This window comes from Haplochromis burtoni, unplaced genomic scaffold, assembly GCF_018398535.1.
Source record: "Haplochromis burtoni strain Fernald_Lab_line unplaced genomic scaffold, NCSU_Asbu1 Contig_52, whole genome shotgun sequence".
Lineage (NCBI taxonomy): Eukaryota > Metazoa > Chordata > Actinopteri > Cichliformes > Cichlidae > Haplochromis > Haplochromis burtoni.
The window spans coordinates 433712-439830 of record NW_024582413.1 but is presented as its reverse complement, the minus strand read 5'-3'; positions in this window follow the sequence as shown (position 1 = coordinate 439830).

Sequence of the window (6119 nt, the reverse complement as noted above, 5' to 3'; positions counted from 1 at the left end):
CCTAAACACAGAAAAAACAAACCACCTCCTATGTTCACGTACAGCCTACCGTACTAGTATTTCGGTTTTCACTTTCACATCACTCATTGTCTTAAAAAACAACAACCTTCAAAATAAACCTTATTAGTTTTTGAGAATCCGCTATAATTAATGTATTTTATGTAAAAGTATCAAACAGACACCATTTCAACTTCTGTATAAGCCTTTGTTTTAACACCTTTAAATTCTGAAGGTATTACAAAATAGCCAGATAGGACAGAAGAATATAGATTGGTAAAGTGCCACAGTTACCAAAAACAGTTCAGAATAATGTTTTCAAAAGCAAGTAGAAAATCTACTGGAGTTTTCTTTCTAAAAAAGCACTAAATAAATAAGTAATTGCAAAATATGTGTTCAGAACAAATGCTAAAGCACCGACTGTAAGCAAGAGTACTGACTTCAGACTGCCATTAGGGTATGTAAAAATACATGGTGTGAAGTAGCCTATACACAGTTAAATGCACTAAGATAAATAGCAGCCCTTTCTTAAAATTTCAAACCAGTAGACTGTGAATACACAATAGGACTCTCCTTACAGCAGAATACTGTTATACAGTATATTAATATCTAGTAAACAAAATCTTAAACACTACTCTCTCAGTACCTTAAGTAGGTACAGAATTTACATATGACATGTAGTGGAGTGACATTAACTAGTAGGTAGAGGAACAAGTGCGTCAGTACATATCAATAAATATTCTACCTCAGTTTCTGAAAATATTGAGCACTAAAGTGGAAAAGTGGTAGAACACCCATCAGTTTTCAACTTTTGTTTTCAATAAATCTTCCTTAGGTTCACATATCGGAGGCTGCTCTTTCACAGCGTGTCTCAGATGCTCAGCTCAGCGTTTTAAAGGGACCATGACAGATGTGCTTGGAAGCTCTCAGATCTGCTGGATGAATGATTTTGTATACATCTAAAAGGACATCAGAGTTTGTCCTCGCACCCTCTGCTCCTAATTGCCTTCACTAATGAACCAATTAATTCAGAGAGTGGGGTACAATGAAAATGCAGAGAGTGGAAAAACGCAAAAAAGGTCAGGGAATGGATTTTTGATGTCTCTGATCTTTACATATATCAAAATTGACAACCCACACGGCTGACAGTGATATCTTTGAAATCACTCTCATCTCAGAGTGTTTAAATATGCATGGCGTTGATGTCGGCCTGATGAGCCCAGTCTAGTAGAAAATTAGTCATTAGAATTTGAGAATTTGCATTTGTTTCAAACCAGATAATTAAATGAATAATAAATTAATTTGATTATTTAAGCATACCGTGTTAAGTAGTGACAACCATATGATTAAAGCACAAAAAATAAAAATAAAAGAATTATGGGGGCAATGCAAAAATTATCAATACAATGGTCAGATATAATGTTAGGTAAATAGGAAGGTTGTTCCAAATTCAAACAACCTTGGATTTATAACTTTATAATAAGTTTAACATTAATTTATGTTTCGTTCCAAAAATGGTGAACTATTCCTTTAAACTATACTTCACTCACTCACTTCGCTTGCAGACAGTGAGGAGACACCCTGGAACTATATGGTGTAAATACAAAGTCATGTTTTGAATCTTCAATGTCAGTCTAAGCTAATGTTTGGAAACATCAATGTATGGCTCAACTTTCCCGCAGTGTCTACTATCAGCTGAGTGTTTGGGACATTAGGGTCAGAGACATTAGGACTCCTGTTCAATGAATGCCCTCGTTGTGGAGGAGACACAAGAGTGAGCGTGTCTGAACCTGAAGAAGGGTGGAACACGAGAAAAAAAAACAACCAATCTGACATTTTCATCTCAAGCAATTTGTGTATCTTATGACACAGATGGTTAGCACTTCTAAATGCTCATTAATAATTCATCCTGTGCTGCACGTCTTTGTTTCCTTCTTTCTCTGCAGCATGTACCTCAGCCCTGAACACATATGCACACAGTCTGGATGTTATCGCCAATATCGCCTCTATTCTAATGATGGAAGCCAAAAAGAAGAAGTGCAGAGCTAAGGGCCAAGGTTTGGAGATTTCCTTTGTTGTGCTGATTTCAATTCCTCTCACTGGGAAAGCCCGATGCCTTCACATAACAGATGGCGATCCTGGCTGTCTGCACTCTAATCCTCCATTGTCACGAGGGTCACAGCTGTATATGAATTCACCCTATTGAAACAAGTCCCTCATTAGTTAATCTGTGCAGCTGGTATATTATATATTGATTTTAAAAGAGATATATTTGCTCATTTGAAACAAATCAGAAAACACTATCAATACTAAACCCACACTATTATGTGTTACAGACTCCAGTATATATTTATGCTTGTTAAGATAAAGATTTTAACCAGCCAATCCTAGCAGACGGATATAATATAAAACCCATAATTTCTATTTCTATCTATTATGATCTATCTATTCTGAGTTTTCCCGACCAGGGTGGAGATGTATGATCACATGACAAGTTTACTGTGAAATTAATTCCCAAGAATCTAAAACTGTCCATCTCAGCTTCACCGTCTTTGCCTTTTATCGATTGCCTGTTTAGTTTTGTTGATGTTAAGCAGCATCACACAGAAAGATCACTGATGATGATGATGCTTTCTGCAAACTTCCCAGTGTTGCCTCCATGTCTGGGCATGCAGTCATTGATGTGCAGCGTGAACAGGAGGTAACTGAGCACCTAAACCGCGGGGGCTGTTGAGTGGGGAAGATGTGATTGCCAAGCCAAAGTGTGTGCGGTCTGTGTGTAAGGAAGACCAATAACCAATTCCAGGGAATAGCACTCAAGCTCAGAATGCTAATCAGTGTGGCAGCATTGAATATAGAGCTGAGAGCAACAGCTTTCTAATGTAGGTGTTGTTATTTTCAAGGTGTACGAGGACAGCTCAGCTCAGCAGATGCAGAGGCTGCCTGGGGATGGTCACCAAGAGGCATCTTTGTTACCTTAATAGAGACTGGTGCTGGCTGCTTTCTTTTAATTTTCATTCTTAACATTAAGCTGAGTAAAACATTTGCTGCCAGTAGCATCTCATTAATCACAGCAAGTGCTATCAATCTTTTCATTTAATTCGCAGCACAAATATGAGCAAGCAAACATTTTTTTTTACAATAAACATTTGCTTAGCACAACATTATCAGGCAGGGCCATAATAACTTATTTTCAAAGGCTCCGTGTTGACTGGAGTCATTTAAAGTTGTTTCAAAAGCTTTTTTCTGAATCACCCAGAACAGCTGCTCCTTTCAACAGTGCGAGTCAGCACAGCGCTACTTTTAACTGATCATAAATGAGCCATTCTGTTTTTGGTTTTTGTTTTTCATCTCATCAGAAATCTGTTTGAAGGAGTTTCTATTGTCCTGGTTTGTTCATGTGCTTTGATATAAAGATAAAATGCAACACCTGTGACGTGTACAAACTTTTCTCACTTTTAGTTTCCAAGCTAACGTGCTCATAATGAGAATAATTATTATTATTCTAATAAAAATGTACCTTTCAAAACAAATATCAGTTGGAAAATTGCATTTTAAATTCCATTTTGTTGCATCATGCCAGTTTTATCACCCACAGCTGGGACTGTGGAGCAGGTTTGCCTTTTACTATAACTAAGAGGTGAAACACTTTAACATACCAGGCAATTTAATGTCTACAAGAATTTGCCTTTATCACAAGAAATATTTCAGAGTGTTCCAGAAGTACTCTCAAGTGCTTTTGATAACTGCTCTTTTGTTCATCCTGGTCTGCCTTCTCTCTCATCCCTTTCTTGCATTTGTGACCTGAAGATAGTGCAGAGTCGTCTTTTTCTGTGTTCAAATGATTAAGCTTTCAGTTTGCCATTAATTCTCCTCAAATTCTGTTAGATTTTTCCATTAGGAGGAATCTCAGCATAATATAAAGCAGACTCTAATACTGCACAATAGTCACTCTGAGTAAAAATGCTGAAGAACTGACACTACAAATGAAATCCTTGATGTGGTGAATATAAAGCCTTTATCATTATGGCTCACTTCACAGAACAGCACAAATCTATAGGCATGTCTTAAAACATAACAGCCTGGATTATGTGCAGTTTCATGCCTGTAAATTCAGACAACATTCAGTCATCGTATTTGACCGTACAAATTTCAGTACTTACTTCAACATCTGTGAACAGAGTGTTTCCTTTAACCTGCACATTGTGCAAAATTTCTTGGATTCGTTTCTGTCATTATGTGATTTTTGTCAAAATTGGGTACATCCTGTTTGTTGTTCATTTGCTATGTGCAGCCTGGAATATTGTAATACCTTATCATTTGGTTGTTCGAAAATGCTCCTTAAAACTCCTTAATTGGATCCACAATGCCACAGCGAGATTACTGACAGGTGCTAGAAAGAGCACTTGTGCATCTCTGAAACTCACTACTCTGGTGTACCTAATATGAGGGCTGTAATATGTAGTTAATTTCCTTTCTGTTAAATGCAAAATTGAATTGAAGTCACTTACAAATTATGTATCTTACTGAGTATCTCAGCCTGCAGTCTTCTGTGTCAGACTGCAGGCTTACTTGTATTTCAAAACATTTCTAAAAGGAGAATGTGAGGCAGAACCTTCAGGCCCTTCTTCCCAGTTTAAGTTCAGGAGACAGGCACCCTCTCTACTTTTTAAGATTAGCCTTAAAACTTTCCTTTTTGATAAGGTTTATAGTTGGGGCTGGGTCAGGTGACCCTGAACCATCCCTTAGGTGTGGGGATTTTCCGTGATGCACTGAACATTTCTCCGTCACATGGCTGTTTTCACTCTGTGCATGCTGTGCTTTTGTTTGCCATTACTGCATGTCACTAACTTTTGTCTGTTCCTGCTTTGTCTTGATTGTTTATATATCTATGCTCCTTTTCTGTCTTCTCTTCCTTCCTGTTCAAAGGAAATTTTCCTTTCCACAGTAACAAAGTGCTTGGCTCTCTCTAATATTGTAGGATCTTTAACTTGCAACATGAAGTACCCTAAAATTACTTGTGTTTGTCTGCACTATTTATGCTACCGGTGCTATAGAACCAAACTATCGGATATTCTGACTATAACAGATATTAAATAACTATAATATTTAAAATTATGTGTTACAAATTTTTGCCTGTGAGACATGATGCAGTTACTTTGGTCCCCAACTAAGTGCACTTTAACCAGGCATGACGATGTCTTGGAGCAGGGGTGTAAACCGACTTATTTCACCAAAAGAGTAAATAAAGAATGATGTTCAAAGCAAGTATTGGCTGCCTTAAAATTGAAAAACAGAAAGTAAAGAATAGCTGTGGGCTGTCTGAAGAGAACAGCGTGATCCTAATTTCATCAGCTTATCTTTACTTTTCCATGTATATTAGCATCTGGGATAGTAATTTGCATTTCAACATTGCAGACGTTGTTTTATAGGGCAGGGAAAGGTAGAAAAAAAGTGAGTCTATCTGTCAGTATGCTGTGAGGTGAGAATAGTGGGAAGAATTGTCTTGCCTCTCGCCGAGGGCCCTACATCTCTCAAGTTGGGCCATTATCGAGCTGATATTGTGTTTGTCTAAACTTAGCATAATAAAACCCCTCAGCTTTTCTTACCTTTGTTTTCAAAATGAGAGAACTTTTATTGTCACCAAAGGGACAATAGAGGTGCTTTTGACAAACAACAACAAAACAGCAGCCATCAGGTAAACCCATAGTACAAAAGAACAGATCATAAAAGAAAAATAAAGCTGTAGAAGCTGTTACTTAACAAATCATTAAAGGGGATTGACTTATACAAAGACAAACAATAGATACAGAACACGTGTTGGGCAAAAATATACTCATGTTACAGTGACAAAGTAATTTCAAATGAGCTAGAACAAGCGCATCTATGCTATCTTAGTCTCTTCTTGAGGTTGTGATGAATGATAACTTGAGCAGTCAGATTTCTGCTCTGAGTACTTGTTTCTACTGATTATGGCTGAACAGAAATCTTTGAACTGTCAGAGCAAGAGCAGGTTGTGCTTTTTTCTATCCAATTTTCTCAAAATAATTGAAGGGAAGAATCACAAAACACCCCTCTGTTCCATGCTACATGCCTACATCTACTTGAAAATTTACAATATT